General features: G+C 44.6%; 1 protein-coding gene across 7 annotated transcripts in view; it reads right to left on the minus strand.

Annotated features, from left to right (window-relative positions):
* The window catches only part of FBXW11 (F-box and WD repeat domain containing 11), a 136,687-nt gene that overhangs the window by 116,014 nt on the left and 4,314 nt on the right, over window positions 1–16,359 (minus strand). For 3 of the 7 annotated variants that reach the window (XM_051843606.2, XM_008255388.4, XM_008255386.4), the window contains exon 2: window positions 11,277–11,439. The exons of the other annotated variants lie outside the window; for them this stretch is intronic. The gene's annotated coding sequence lies outside the window, so the exon portion shown is untranslated. The remainder of the gene's footprint in view (window positions 1–11,276; window positions 11,440–16,359) is intronic. 7 annotated transcript variants of the gene reach the window in all.

A 16,359-nucleotide genomic window follows, 5' to 3' on the forward strand; every position in this document is an offset into this window, starting at 1 on the left:
GCCTCCTAGAATGCATGATTAGGAAGCTGGATCAGAAGTGAAGTAACAGGGGCTGGCGCTGTGGCATAGCAGGGAGAGCCGCCAGCTGCAGTGCCAGGATCCCATATGGGCGCTGGTTCATGTCCCAGCTGCTTCCACTGCCTGGGAGGGCAGTGGAAGATGTCCCAAGTCCTTGGGCCCCTGCACCCACATGGGAGACCTGCAAGAAGCTCCTGGCTCCTGGCTTCGGATCGGCACAGCTCCGGCCATTGCAGCCATCTGGGAAGTGAACCAGTGGATGGAAGACATCTTTGTCTCTCTCTCTTTCTTTCTTTCTCTCTTTCTTTCTTTCTTTCTTTCTTTCTTTCTTTCTTTCTTTTTCTCTCCCTCTCTCCCTCTCTCCCTCTCTCTATCCCTCCCTCTCTCCCTCTCTCTATCCCTCCCTCTCTCCCTCTCTCTATCCCTCCCTCTCTGTCTCTATCTCTCTGTGTAACTCTTTCAAATACATAAAATAAATCTTTTAAAAAATAAATAAAAATACAAAAAATAAACTTATTTTGGAGCAGGTACTTGGCATAGAGCAGTTAGAATGCCACTCTGGGATGCCCACATCCCATATCAGAGTGCTTTGGTTGGAGTCCAGGCTCCACTTTCAATTCCAGCTTCTGCTGATACACACCCTGAGAAGCAGTAGATAATGGTTCAGCTGGTTGGGTCCTTGCCACTCATATGGGGGACTCAGATTGAGTTTCCAGCTCCTGGATGCAGCCTGACCAAGCCCTGGCTATTGCAGGCATTTGGAAAGTAAACCAGCTGATAGGAGATCAACTGACTGCTCGATCAGTCAATCTATCTGTCCAAATAAATAAAATAAATGAGTTTATTTTTGGTGCAAATATTTTGAAAGAGTACCTATGAAGGATATTCAAAAAGTACATGGAAATGCCTATTACCAAAAAACTATACAGTAAGTTCAAAAGTTTTTGCACAATAAACATCTTTTAATCCTCTTTTTCCATAAATTTGTGGAGTACCCTCCTACACACATATATGCCCATCTATCACATCAATACAATCTATCCACTCTACATCTAAAATGCCTCATTTCCTCCTCTTCATACCATCTGTTACTATCTTGTAATTTCTTCCCTGAAAAACTCCAACAATCTACTAATTGGTCTCCCTGCTCCAATTTTCCCTGCTCAAATGCACCCTCCAAACTGCCTGCCAGAATGAACTCTAAAGCACAGATCTTGCTCAAATGTTCACACTCAGCTCTCTTCTTGAATCACATCTACCACCCTCACACCTCCTACAGCCTATAAAGGGATCACAAGTTAAAAAGCTTGGATGTTGAAGCACATATAGCCCGTGCCAGGGCCAGCGCTGTGGCATAGTGTGTAAAGCTGCCGCCTGCAGTGCCGGCATCCCATATGGGTGCAGGTTCGAGTCCCGGTTGCTCCACTTCCAAACCAGCTCTCTGCTATAGGCTTGGAAAGCAGTAGAAGATGGCCCAAGTGCTTGGGCCCCTGCACCCGTGTAGGAGACCCTGAAGAAGCTCGTGGCTCCTGGCTTCAGATTGGCCCAGCACCAGCTGTTGCAGCCATTTAGGGAGTGAATTAGCAGATGGAAGCTCACTCACTCGCTCTCTCTCTTTCTGCCTCTGTCTCTCTGTAACTCTGCCTCTCAAATAAATAAGTATTAAAAAAAAAAAAAAAAAAGAAGAAGCAGCAGCAAGTATATGCATAGGCAAAGTGAGCTCAGCCTTACAGGTTCCATGGTAAACAGGAAGGTACAAGCTCTGACCCAAAGGAACAGCTGCTATTGAGCTCCAATGTTCAAGTAAAACCAGAAATCAATGATTGGATATGAAATGCCTCCAGTTTTGCTTTTTTTTTCTAACTGCGTGCATTAAAACATGTCTGAGAAGCTCTATGTATCCATGGGAACTCAGAACCTACTATCTTGGATTATAATCTACCTTTCCAAAGTCATGCACCTCAGTCTCTTCACACAAGGTACACTCCAACAGTACACAGAACTACTTATTTGCCCCCTCCTGAAACAGAGCACACATCACTGTCTGCCAGCCATTGGTCACTCGGTGACCTCTGCTAAGAAACCCTTCTCTGCTCCTGCACATCCGTGCCCATGTCTAATTTCTGCCCAGATCTCAAAAGGTAACTTTAAAAAATGTCCCTTGGGAAGTTTCCTTCCTTTTTCTAGCTGGCACAACACTGTGTACCCCTCATGATCCTTGGCAGTTTTCACATCATGCTACACTTTCTCATGTAAAACACGAAAAGCCTCTGGAAGCAAAGTGTGCATCTGATTCTGCTCTGTAATCTCCACATTATCAAACAGTACCCAGAACAGAGAACCTGCTCAACAATAAACGGAAGACACCATTTAGCTGACTATTTATGTAACAACATGCACCTCAATTTGACAGCTGTCACGCAAGGTCGCTTAGATTTTGAAAATGAAGTCAACGAGTTCAGAAAAAAAAAAACCTATAGTATTAAATGTAAACCAGAAATAACACCAACTCAGGTTCTTTCTTCTTTGTTTGGTGGATCAAAAGAATCTAGAAGCAGTGACAGCCGCCAACAATTTTGGTTTCTAAATTCCATTCCCCACAAAAAAGAACCATGCCTGATTCCCACTCTGCAAGTAGGGCACAGGGGCATTTTGTGCCCAAAAAAAAAAAAAAGAAAGAAAGAAAAAGAAAAGAGCCAAAACACACAGACTGATGGGGTCATGTCAAAAAGAAATGGAGAGGCAGGCGCTGTGGCATAGCGGGTAAGACTGCCGCCTGCAGTGCCGGCATCCAATATGGGCACCAGTTCAAGTCCAGGCTCCTCCACTTGCAATCCAGCTCTCTGCCATGGCCTGGGAAAGCAGTAGAAGATGGCCCAACTCCTTGGGCCCCTGCACCCACGTGGGAGACCCAGAGGAAGCTCCTGGCTGCTGGATCCTGGCTGTATCGGTGTAGCTCCAGCCATTGCAGCCAACTGAGGAGTGAACCAGTGGATGGGAAGACCTCTCTCTCTCTCTCTCTGCCTCTCCTTCTCTGTGTAACTCTGCCTTTCAAATAAATAAATACATCTCTTAAAAAAAAAAAAAAAAAAAGGGTGGGGGAATAGAAGCTAACTGGAAGGGGCTGCCTTAAGCAAATCTGGGAAAAATGAACATCAGCAGAGACTGTAACTGGTTGTTAACACTCTGAATAAATAAAAGTCCATGAGAGTAGAATGATAAAGATATGAAAAGTGGAGGAAGGGAGGCGGCCTCTGTGATTGCTAGCCAACATATGAAGAAGGAATGACTAGAAAACCACACGTTTTAACCCCTATCATAATAACGGATTTCAGGATCAGGAAGCTGAAACACTGAGTACAAAGTTGTAAGTGAACAAGATACACACAAGGTGCCAAAACAGTGTCCCAAAGTTTGCCCTCTAACAGCCAAGAAGAAAACGCTATGTTCTCTGAGAGACCAGGCTATTGGCACCATAGCCAGGGCTCATACTGGTGTAAGTTGTCACGTGTGCCTCCTGAAGTGATTCAGTGGAAGGGACACTTCACCTATGAGGAAGCATTTATGTCCAAATATTTAGCCTGCATGCCACACACCTAACTTCCAGCTTATAGAAGGATGACAGACAAATCAAATGGAACCACAAGGACATAAATAAGAATGTTGCACAATTAACTGACCTAGACATTTTAAAAAGTTAATGCCAAGGAAAGGGAGGCAAACGTAAAAGGACGGTTTAAATTGCAAAAGAGTAGGGGCACTGGGGCGGCGCTGTGGCGCAGCGGGTTAAAGCTCAGGCCTGAAGTGCTGGCATCCCATATGGGCACCGGTTCTAGTCCCGGCTGCTCCTCTTCCAGTCCAGCTCTCTGCTGTGGCCTAGGAAGGCAGAAGATGACCCAAGTCCTTGGGCCCCTGTACCCACATGGGAGACCTGCAAGAAGCTCCTGGCTCCTGGCTTCAGATCAGCACAGCTCCGGCCATTGCGGCTTCTCACTTCTCTCTCTCTCTCTAACTCTGCCTCTCTCTGTAACTCTGTCTTTCAAATAAATAAATAAATCTTTAAAAAAAAAAAAAATGTGTTGTCGCTCCCTGTCTTCGTGGAGGAACGACACAGGACCCTGCGCTGTTCTTTCGTCTGCTCGGCCCTCCCCGGGTTTGCTGCTGGTTCTTCCCGGGTTGGCTACTATCCCTTCCACCTCCGTGGAAGGGCAGTTCCCCCTGGCCACATTCCCCACTTCCGCAGGGGAGCGGCACACCGCCGGCCGGCTCTCTGGGGGCTGCACAGGTGTTCCTTCAGATAGATGTTCCCCTTAGATGTTCCCGGTGCATGCCGTCTCTCTCCTCCTTTATAGTCCTCCTCCGCCAATCCTAACTCTGCTGCCCACACGCCGAGTACGCTGCTCTCCAATCAGGAGCAAGTCCTACAGTTTATTGGTTGAACTGGAGGCAGCTGTGCGGAAGCTGTTTACTTCTCTCCCAGCGCCATATTGTGGGAGAGCAGATGCATAGAATAAGTCTTAATTCCAGTAACTCAGTCCAGTCCGGGCTGCTCCCCACAGATCCCCCTTTCTTTTTATTTTTTGGCGTTGATACGCGCCTGTCTTCGGTGTCCCGTGGCACACACTCTGCTCTACTTGCTAGAGTTGCCACAGGTTCTTACAAGTCCTATCAATCAGGCAAACCGAATCCGGGTCCTCTCTTTGCCATGTTGTGAGGAGGTTTTTAGGCGCTGATGCGTGCCTGTGTTCGGTGCCCTGCGGCTCATACTTTGGTCGAGCCGCCTGCTGGCGCTTACCGCCTTAATCAGGCAGACCGAATCCAAGCTTTCTCATTGCCGTATTGTGGGGGAGACTTATTAGTGTTGGTTCGTGCCTATCTTCGGTGACCTGCAGCTCATACTCTGGTCGAGCTGCTTGCTGGTGCTTACCGCCTTAATCAGGCAGACCGAATCCAAGCCTCCTAATTGCTGTATTGTGGGGAGGCCTTACTGATGTTAATTCGTGCCTGCCTTCGGTGACCTGCGGCGCATAAGCTGCTAGCCGCCGCAGGTGCTCATCGCCTCACTAATTGGGCAGACCGAATCCAAGCTTTCTCATTGCCATGTTGAGGGGAGGCCTTTCTATTTCTCTATTTCTCTATCTCCGGGCATTCCTATTTCTCCCATTTTACTTCTATCTTCCAGCATTCCTATTTCTCTCATTTTACTTCTAAACTTCTGTTTCTCTTATCCCTGCGGCTTCCCAGCGGCGCCCGCCCCGAGGCTGCTTCTCGGCACCTCGCCCCGCGGCAGCTTCACGGCTCCGCGCGGCTTCCCGGCGCCTCGCCCGGCCGGCGGGCTCCCAGCTCTGCACGGCTCGGCTTCGCGCGCACGCTCCGCGGTCTCCACGCACTTCGCGCCCGCACCACGGCCTCGCGCCAGCCCCGCGTTCCCTATCTATTCACGCCCCGTGCTCTCTCTGCATGCGGCGGCTTCCGCGAATGTTTCCGCCACCACCGGCATTCAGTCTAAGTTCCCCGGACTAACCTGGCGAATTCCAACCTGGCTCACGTCTCCGCCCCGCGATTTGGCTTCCCGTCCTTTGCTCCCCGGGCTAATCAGACGGATCCCAATCTGGCTTACGTTTCAGCTTCTGGTTTCAACTTTTCGCCCCCCATTCCCGGGCTAACTTGAGAATCCCAAAGTGGCTTTCGTTTCCGCCTTGGCCTGCCCCCCGCGGCTTCAATTTCCCTAACATTTTTCTCTACCCGGTATGTTTCCCCAAGCTTTCCTCCAACAATACTCCTCCCTCATTTCTCCTGGCCTCTCCCCACAGTCCGCATCCGAGTCTGTTTGTTCTAGCTTTCACTTTCGCTTTCGACCTTAGAGATTTCTCCCAGCTTCCCCCGTAGTCCGTATCCGAGTCTATGCCTAGGCTTTCAATAACTTCTTCCGGCACCTTTTTGTCCGGCTTTTCCCTAGGCTGTTTGCTAGTTTCTCTCTCCGATATTTTCCCATTTCTTCCCGTTTCTTCCCTCCTAAGTTTCATATCCGTCCTAGGTTTCCTATCCGAGCTAGGTTTCCTATCCGAGTCACGGCACCATTATGTCGCTCCCCCTCTTCATGGAGGAACGACACAGGACCCTGCGCTGTTCTTTCGTCTGCTCGGCCCTCCCCGGGTTTGCTGCTGGTTCTTCCCGGGTTGGCTACTATCCCTTCCACCTCCGTGGAAGGGCAGTTCCCCCTGGCCACATTCCCCACTTCCGCAGGGGAGCGGCACACCGCCGGCCGGCTCTCTGGGGGCTGCACAGGTGTTCCTTCAGATAGATGTTCCCCTTAGATGTTCCCGGTGCATGCCGTCTTTCTCCTCCTTTATAGTCCTCCTCCGCCAATCCTAACTCGGCTGCCCACACACCGAGTACGCTGCTCTCCAATCAGGAGCAAGTCCTACAGTTTATTGGTTGAACTGGAGGCAGCTGTGCGGAAGCTGTTTACTTCTCTCCCAGCGCCATATTGTGGGAGAGCAGATGCATAGAATAAGTCTTAATTCCAGTAACTCAGTCCAGTCCGGGCTGCTCCCCACAATGTGTGTGTCTTAAAGTACCATCATCACAGCCATCACAGCTAGATAAGAAGATTCGGGAACTGAGACAGGCTGAGAAAAGAGCAGATTTCCATTTCTCATATCAAGCTTGATCCAGAACCATGATTGTTTAGGTTCTTTTGCTACTATTTTTGTTAGCAGATGCACAGAATTTAACTTGTGTAAATGTACATAGATGTACATTATGTAAATGTACATAAGATGTGCAGTGATAACACTGAACTTTTTAAAGCATTTCGAAAACTGTGCCTTCACCAATTAAACAATTACAGTGGAAGAGAAAAATCACAACTCAAATATAATAGCCTAACTTGCTGAGTAGGACTAGGCTCTGGCTGACTATAACAAAATACCTAGTTTAAAAGGAGAACGTGGGCCGGCGCCGTGGCTCACTTGGTTAATCCTCCACCTGCAGTGCCAGTATCCCAGATGGGTGCTGGGTTCTAGTCCCGATTGCTCCTCTTCCAATTCAGCTCTCTGCTGTGGCCCAGGAAGGCAGTGGAGGATGGCCCAAGTGCTTGGGCCCCTGCACCCCCAGGGAGACCAGGAGGAAGCACCTGGCTCCTGGCTTCGGATCGGCATAGCTCCGGCCATACTGGCCATTTGGGGGGTGAACCAATGGAAGGAAAACCTTTCTCTCTGTCTCTCTCTCTCTCTCTCTCACTAACTCTGTCAAATAAATTAAAAAAAAAAAAAAAAAAGGAGAATGTGGTAATACCACCTCTTGGTCAGCATCACATATGATCTCAGTTCTGCCTTATAACTGTTAGCCCATCTCTTTATGTTGGCATTCCCTTACAATATATAGATGCTTCAAACTATAATCTGAGTAATCTTGTAACTCCACTAAAACAGCTACAACTAGTGCTAAAATTCCCAAACATTTCTCTCTAACTCTTCCTTCTCTGTAAATTCTAGGCTGATATTCCTACCAGATACTTTTCTTAGATGATCCATCCATAAGCAAACTCCAATTCATCATAACCCAAAGTGAACTCATTCTTTCTCTTCCCCCAGTCTGCTTTTCTTCCAGCAATTCCTTATCTTGGAGAATAGAACAAACATCCATCCAGGTGCTCAAAGCAGAAAAATCTAAAATTCATACTATATTCCTTCTCTCTCCTTCTACTAAAGCCAATCCCTAAATTCTGTAAATCCTAACATCTTTATCTCTTTCAAATGCACCCCTATTGTCAAAGTTTGGTTTTACCATCACCATTGCTCCCTTGGACTAACAGGTCTCCCCCTCTTTTAATCTTTCCCATCCATTTGCCCATACCTGAGAGTAAACTTCCTAAAATATAAATTTGATTATGTCACTCTTACTACCTCAAGAACAAGCTCCAGAGGGCAGGCATTTGGCATAGCAGTTAGGCCACCACTTCAGATGCCCACACGGCATATTAGAGTGCCTGTTTCAAGTCCCTGGTCCTCTATTTCTAATCCAGCTTACTGTTAATGGAACCCTGGGTGGCAGCAGATGGTTCAAGTACTGATGCCAGCATCACCAGTAGTGGCTTAACCCACTATGTCACAACGCCAACCCCAAGAAAAACATTTTTAAAAGAACAAGTCTCAAAGTAATAATATAATAAGTAAAAATTAAGCTCCATTTACATGATGTAAAGCAGGCAGAATGTAGTAAACAGGTATGTTTACTTCTGAGTATGTTCCTATTCTACAACATACTCTATGATCACATTTAACAAACAAATACTAGTTTTTCAATAGAAAGAGACCAGAGGGAAGCAAGGTAATTCAACTGCCTTTTTCCAGGTAAGAATGAACACAAAGTGGATCACAGCAATAATGAAGGAAACCCAAGGGCCTCCCAGACCTGTAAGTCAAGAATGCCTTCAAGCTGAATGTATTAACCTGTCTAAAAGTAATGCCTTAATCAGAAAGGACTTAGGAAGCAAGAGCAGGCACTGAAGATGAGGGAAGAGGTTTTGTTGTGGGGAATACCAGCCATTCCTAATGCCAGCTGAATGCATGGGCTCAGCCCTGGACAACAGGCATCTCACTTCCCTGGCTGAGCTGCAACTCTGAACTGGGTGGTAAAGTCTACCTCATCTAATGAGAGCAGCACAGTCAACTGGCTTGAGTCCTGCAGGTCTCTCTGACTCTTGTTTCTAATCTGAAAAAAATTAAACTAGCATATTAATTAGGGCCTCAAAAGCAAACCTGCCATCAGAAAAAATATATACTAATTATGCCAACATCCATGTATCACTGTAAATTCTTAGAATTCTGTTTTTACACATGCATTTTCTAAGGCTGGTTACTGTTAGCCCAACCCTGGGATAAAGAGCTGCCTTGAGCATGCTGATCAGATCAGGTTTCAGAGGGTCCTAAGCCAAGGACTAGACAGAGGATACTGACAAATTTTAAAACTATATATCTGGGGGCCGGCACTGTGGCACAAGCGATCCCATATGGGCACCGGTTTGAGTCCCGGCTGCTCTACTTCCGACCCAGCTCTCTGCTATGGCCTGGGAAAGCAGCAGAAGATGGCCCAAGTCCTTGGACCCCCTGCACCCGTGTGGGAGACCTGGAAGAAGCTCCTGGCTCCTGGCTTCAGATCAGCGCAGCTCCGGCCGTTGCGGCCAATTGGGGAGTGAACCATCGGATGGAAGACCTCTCTCTCTCTCTCTCTCTCTCTCTGCCTCTCCTCTCTCTGTGTGTAACTCTGACTCTCAAGTAAAAATAAATAAATCTTTTAAAAATAAATTAATTAAAAACTATATATCTGGCCACTTGAGATATACATTTCATTAAGCAAAATTTAAAATTCAGTCACTAACTTGCAGAAGTGCACTTCAAAATAGCCACACATGACTGGCAGCTACCACACGGGACAGTCAGTGCTGATCATGAACATTTCAATCATCACAGACAATCAATCACGGACAGCACTATTGGGAAAGAACTTGAATTAACCTGTTTCAAGTTCTCCTGGGAAACAGCCTGACAGATACCCCTGGCTGGCAAACACAGAGCCTCAGAGACTTTTCTACAGGAGGGAAGGAACAGATATTCTACAACTGATTCCTTCCTCTTCACTGGGACTTCTCGATGCCAGAGCCCTGTACACAGTGGGAGTCTTTAGGATTTCTGCCTGTCTACTCCCGGGCATACTCTGAGCTGCATGCTGTACAGCACATTCTCTGGAGCAAGGCGGCCTTATCTCTGACAAGCTGTGTGATGTTCAACATGTTATTTAACTCCTCTGCCCTCTGGCCTCCTCACCAGAAAGGTAGAAATAACGGTATCTCCCTCAACAGGTTACTATGAGGATACAACAAGTTCACACATACAAAGCGCCTACACTGACACTGCAGACAGAGTGAGTGCCCTGTGGTACCCCAACCCACACCCTGACAGCCCTTCAGATGACAAGTGTGGGAGATGCTGACCTAGGAGAAATACTAGCAAACACAAAGAAATTAAACTAAAACAAGCACTACAAAGGCAGGGTGTCAGTCTATGACAAATAGAAAAAAACTGACGATTAAACGGAGAGGGTAATCTGGACAGAGTATTAAAAACCAAAAAAAACAAAAAGGCATGTTTTCAAGAGATTGCCTGGCAATGTCTTACTTGTAAGGCTGACAAACTTCAAGTCAAATGAAGTCTACACAATCAGCTACTGAGCTATTTAAAAACCAAAAAATACTAAAGAGGAAGTGAAAAAATACATATTTCAGCTCACCAGACCACGTGATACTTCCCTGTGTACAGCAAGTTTTGGTACTTACATGCACTTCTCCTAACATACTCCTAAGTTACCTTCATGTTCACTTGACCTAAAGACTTTCTGATTTTCAGTCAGCAAGCAGAGCACCAGACCTGATTAAAATATCATGCCAAACAATGACCCAGAGCATGTTCTTTTAGTGAAAATGTGCTGTAGAAAATCCCCCCATCTTCTTGCAGAGAGGCAGCTGGAAAAATCCAGATGCTGAAGTACAAACTCCAGCAAATACAGCCAGGTGGAAAGACCCAAAACTTTTGGGACACAAAGACCCAAGCTAAAGCCTGGCTCTGCCCATGTGCCAGCTGTATGACCCTGAACAACGTGTACCTACTTAACACTTATGAGTTCATTTCACTATCTGTACAATGCAGGGGAAGCACTGTGTCAAGTAAGCAGAAAACACACTAGGTTATGGAACATGCCTATAACAGGGCCTGGTGCTTAGCAGATGTTCGCAATAAACAATTGCTACAGTTAGGAAACCCTCTTAAGACCCTCCAAGAATCCTAAGAATAAAAGACTACTACTTTATAAGGTAACTACAAAAAACTTTTTGACCAGATATTATCTGTAAAGCAAGTGTCATAATGCTTCAAAATTACCACTTGTTTTCCATATTTTCCAGGCTATACCCCAAACAAAATTTCCCTATTTACTGTATTCCCTGTTAGCCTATGACTAAAAACTGTCTTGGTCTATAATAAAAATAACTGCACTGTGACACTGAAACAGTGTTACTAGCAATTCCACCAAATATACCTTCACTGATCTACATCCAAACATGACACCGAGAACAAATATCTAATATTTCCTTCTTTGCATGTTAACGGGAGAAAATGAAATAAAGAAAGGGATATTTTTAAAGTTTCTTTTAGGGAAGTGAGTGCCACAAAACAAAACAATACAGGGTAATGGCTTACCTGGAGAATATTTTTGTACTTCAGATCCACCAATCCAGAATGAATGGGGGTATTCCCTTTCAGACTAGTCTGAGAAAAGACAGCAGTCAAGCATCTTCCAAGATTCTTTCCGTTTACTGTATCCAGCTTTCTTCAACAAAATCCCAAACATGCACTTCGGTAACTGTTGAAAGACAGAAAGCAATCCATACACCCACCATGGCACCAGCGGCAAAGGACAGCCACCAAGAAAATGAAAGGAAGGGTCAATGGAGTGGTGGATCTGAGGCACAGAAGACAGCTTAACAATCCCTGAGGCAGCTTTTTGGCAGTATTTCTCACCTCTGGTTTTAAAGAGGATACAAAATTCCATATGGCAAATAACAAAGCCTCCCTGATATTAATATTCACTCATAATAAATAATATGCAGTTTCCAAATGAGAGCCACTAAAAGCTTATCCTATTATCCACAGCCAAAGGACCTTCCTCATCCATTTCCTAAGACAGCTCTTCCACCATCACAAAAAGTGTGTCAGCCAAAAATAATGATATGGGGATTGGGGTGGGGGCTAAATATCTCCCAATAAAAATATTTAAGCACCTAGCAGAGAAATCTTTGGGACTGCTACATACAAGACATCAAATCAACACATTATCCAAATCCTCCTCCCTCAGCTGAAGTATAGGACATTTCAAAACACATAACTTAAGAGTACAATAAAGGCCAGTCCCCACAATGGCCAGTCATTGGATAAGCCATAGAACAAAACAAAGATTACTAATAAACAATTTATAAGATGACACCTTTAAACACTAAGCCTGGTCCATATTATATCACCATTCTTTTTCTACCGTACCAACGATCTCATTAGACTGCAAATTCTAAGACTTATAAGATTGTGGCTTCCTTGCATATAAATGTTGCTGCTTCTTCAATTGCCACACTACTGCCAAAATGCTTCTAGCAGTGATCATAATAATACCTACTTTTATTGAAGGGTTACTAATGGGCCAGGCCCTTCACACTAATTACCCAAATTCAATGCTCTTAAAAGAAAAGAAAAAAGGATAAGCAAAAAAAAAAAAATTCTTGCCCCAAGTCCCCTACTTACTAGGTAGGATAACTCACGCCCTTTTCCCAGAGCTGCCTCCCAAGTCCAGGGCCAGAAAGGCCATGAATCCTTGGTCAGAAGAAGAGAAAGCCTGACTCTCAAAGGTCCCAAGTTAATTAACTGTTGGAATGGAGAAGTACAAAAATACAGAAGAGCAAATATCTCAGCCCAGCTGAACCAGTTGAGCCATCCGGAAAGGGCAAACTCCCTAGATGCTGCCACTTAAAAAAACATTTCATTAACAGAGGCCTGTAATCCTATGGCCTACAATACTACTGTTAAAACAAAACACATTTATTACAATAGTATCCCAGTAGTTTTTGTGTTCTGCAGCAAACACTGTGTCCCTGACAAAGAATCTCAAATCCAATTGAACTCACATTTTTTTAAATCACAAGATCTGTTGCAAGTCCACAGGCATTGACTAAGGATGTTCTGACTGTTGACACTGTAGGCAAAGCACCTGAAGTGACTGAAATGCCAGCCTGGGGTTAACCTCACGTTAACAATCAGATGGAAATATCTTTCTTAATAGCCACAACTTCAAAGAGTGGTCTAAGTGAAATGCCAAGCAAATAAGGAGTGCTCAAGTTTTTCTAAGTGACACTACTTTAAAGCCTAAGAATAAACTGGAAATCAAATTTTGATAATAGTAACCAGTAGGCTATGGTTAGTGGTTAATTACTAAGGAATATACTAACTATGCTTTGCAAAGTAAAACTTAGTTACATCCAAAATGCAGAATGAATTACAGCAAAACACAATCACAATTTGACTAACAGACTCATTTCTGAACCTCTGACTTCTCGGGCTTTTTCCCTGTACTACTGAGCTAATTTCCCCCACTTCGCTTCAGAAACTCTTGAATGCCTGGTTGGTGGCCAAGCCCTGTGCTACATGCGAGAGAGGAAGATTAACAGCAGTGTCAGAACCAAGCGCTTCATGTCTCCTGCTCCTTTCTCTCTGAATCTCGCAAGCAGTCACTTCAGAAAACCAAAATATAGCTTATAATTAGTTCTCAAAACGGATTAAACGTAACTCAACTGAACTTTAAAAAAAAATTTAAACTAAAAATTATTCAAGTCTCTTTTTCCCAATAGTAGAGTCCTTGCTGGATCGTTCTTTCTCTTCAGGGGATCAGAGTTTCTAGTTTTCAACTAGAAAACGCTTTCCCAGATTGTCTGTGTTTATATCTGTACACCTCCCCACTCCAAGTAGAGATTTCTTTTCCATGTCTCACGTTAATGTCCCAGTGTTTCCACTTCAAAGCTTTCCATTCTGTGAAGGTTGTTGACTAAATGTTTCCTGCTGACATCACAAAACTCCATAATCTTCAAGTTTTGATAAAAACAGTTAAGATCCAGATTAGAGACACTCTACTGGATTGTCAGGTCTTCCTAGTCTGTCTATCATTTGCTGATAAAGACAAACTTCCTTTTAGGCAATTGCAATCAGCAGAAACTCAACAGAGGGTAACAAGCACACACCGGACCAACAGGTTTTTTCCCCTATTGTTAACTAATTCAATGAACAACAATACTACTACTCAGGAGGAAGTCTTGTATACTCACTGCTTACTATGCTAAAGGGCAAAATCACCAGCTTGGCTAACGCAAGAATAAGGATTCAACAATCATAATTTTCCAGCCAAAACCAAATCAGAAAGAAACCACAACACCCGTGTTAATGTAAACTCATTTCTTTCAACCAGAGTACCTAAGACAGGGCAAGATGGGTTCTATCTGCAGAACACAGATCGACATGCCGAATTGGTAGTTCTTAGTCATTTAAACAGTATCTCCTCAGTTTTTCAAGATAGTATTGATTGTGTATGACTGCACCATTTCCCCACAACGATGGCTCATGAATATATGACTAAAGGCAACTGCATGTAGACTTCTGTAAAGCTTCACAAATAAATATGTGCACAATCCAAGAGAAAGTAAACCCTTTTCCACACCATCTGTCCTGATTTTACAAAACATGATCCCCGTGCTTATGGGGAAATCAGACCAGCCAGGGCTGGCTGAAACACGAGCCCCTGCAAAGTCCTTCCACATACTGCTCTCAACAACTCCGAGAAATATCTAGCTTTCCTCATTTTTACAGATCATGAAATCACACCACAGTGAAGTTACCCTTCTGAAGGTCACAGATAACAAATAGCACAGCTGGGATCCAAACTCAGGGGTTTCACTCAAAAGCCCACACTTTTCCTCAGGTCATAGGACCTTAGAATTTGGTTTCTTCAATTCTTTGCTTACAACCACTGTCGGGGATATGTATAAATCAATGTGTATGTTGTGGAAAAATCTGTAAATAATGGTTAAAATGTCTACAGATGTCCTGAGAGCCACAAGTCACCCTCCTCCTGCCCCTCACCAGTCTTATTCCTCTATTCATCTCCACCTTTGTCTTAAGGTCATCATAAAGAAATCTTAAGTTTTAACAGAATAAAAAAAAAATCTAACAATTTAAATCAGTAAATATGTACTGAGCATGCACACGCTGAGCACTGTGAGGGAGTACAGGATAATCAGAGCTGCCAGAAGTGGAGTTGAGACACAGTCACAAGATTTTCAAATATTCAGGAAAGTGTATGTCATAAAAATTAGGAAAAATTATTGCGAAAATTAATAATGTAGGGAAAATTTCTAGAAAAGAGGATGATTAAGATACGAGCAGAGGGGCTGGCGCTGCGGGTTAAGCCACCATATGGGAGCAGGTTCATCCCAGCTACTCCACTTCCAATCCAGCTCCCTGCTAATGTGCCTGGCAAAGCTGAGAATGGACTCAAGTCCTTGAGCCCCTGCCACCTAGGTGGGAGACCAGAAGAAGCCCCTGGCTCCTGGCTTTGGCCTGGCCCAGTCCCTGCCTTTGTGGCCATTTCGGGAGTGAATCAGCCGATGAAAGATATCTCTAATTCTGCCTTATAAATGAATAAATCTTTTTAAAAAAAAAAAGATACAAGCAGGAAGCAGCCATGCATGAAAATAATCAGCAAGAAACTTCCACTCAACATTTACTGAAAAGGCACTGCATATATGAAGGAGTGCCACAGGAAGATGAGTAAGACCACATCCCTTCCCAAATGGAGTTCATCATTTAATAAGGGACATAGATAGGTAAGAATAATACAAGTCTGGCATACGTTAAAAGCTACAAGGTAAGTACAAAGTGCCACAATTCATGCATCTAACAATGATTTTCAAGCAGGCAGGCGACAGACACACAAAAGACAGAGTAACTGTCATCATAACATAAATTGACCCTTTCAAAGGAGGTGGCATCTATTTTGCTTTGTGAGTGAACAGGACTTTATCAGCGTAGACAGAAGGGAAGGTTGCTAAGATGCCACCTAAGCCAATCTGGCCAGAGAGTCAACCATTAGTTCCTCGCAGTAAATTACAGTAGCCTTATACAAATGCACTTAGGCCAGACAGTATTTGTGCTGACAAAAGAAGCAGGGTGAACAGAATTTGGAGGACTATGATCCTCCATGCTTGGCTGGAATACAGAGTAAGTGAGGAAAGTGAGAGGAAAGGACAGAAAGAAGACTGGAATCTGGAAGAAGACTGGATTTGGAATCACTAGGACTTGAAATGCTTTCTTTCCAGTAAAGCACAAAGCTCACAAGGTAGAATTCAGGATCTCAGAGACCACACAGAGCAGAAGACTTTATTTCTAAAGTTTTTTTTTGTTTTTAATTATTTACTTATGTGAAAGGCAGAGTTAGAGAGAGAGAGAGAGACAGAGGCAGAGACAGAGATCTTCCACCTGCTGGTTCATTCCCCAGATGGTCACAATGGCCAAGGCTAGTGCAGGCCAAAGGCAGGAATTTGGAACCCCATCCGGGTCTCCCAAGTGGGTGGCAGGAGTCCAAGCACTTGGACCATCTTCCACTGCTTTCTCATACACATTAGCAGGGAGCTGGATCAGAAGTGGAAGCAGCTGAGACCCAAACTGGCACTTATATGGGATTCCAGTGTCA

The sequence above is a fragment of the Oryctolagus cuniculus genome, chromosome 6 (assembly GCF_964237555.1).
Source record: "Oryctolagus cuniculus chromosome 6, mOryCun1.1, whole genome shotgun sequence".
Taxonomy (NCBI): Eukaryota; Metazoa; Chordata; class Mammalia; order Lagomorpha; family Leporidae; genus Oryctolagus; species Oryctolagus cuniculus.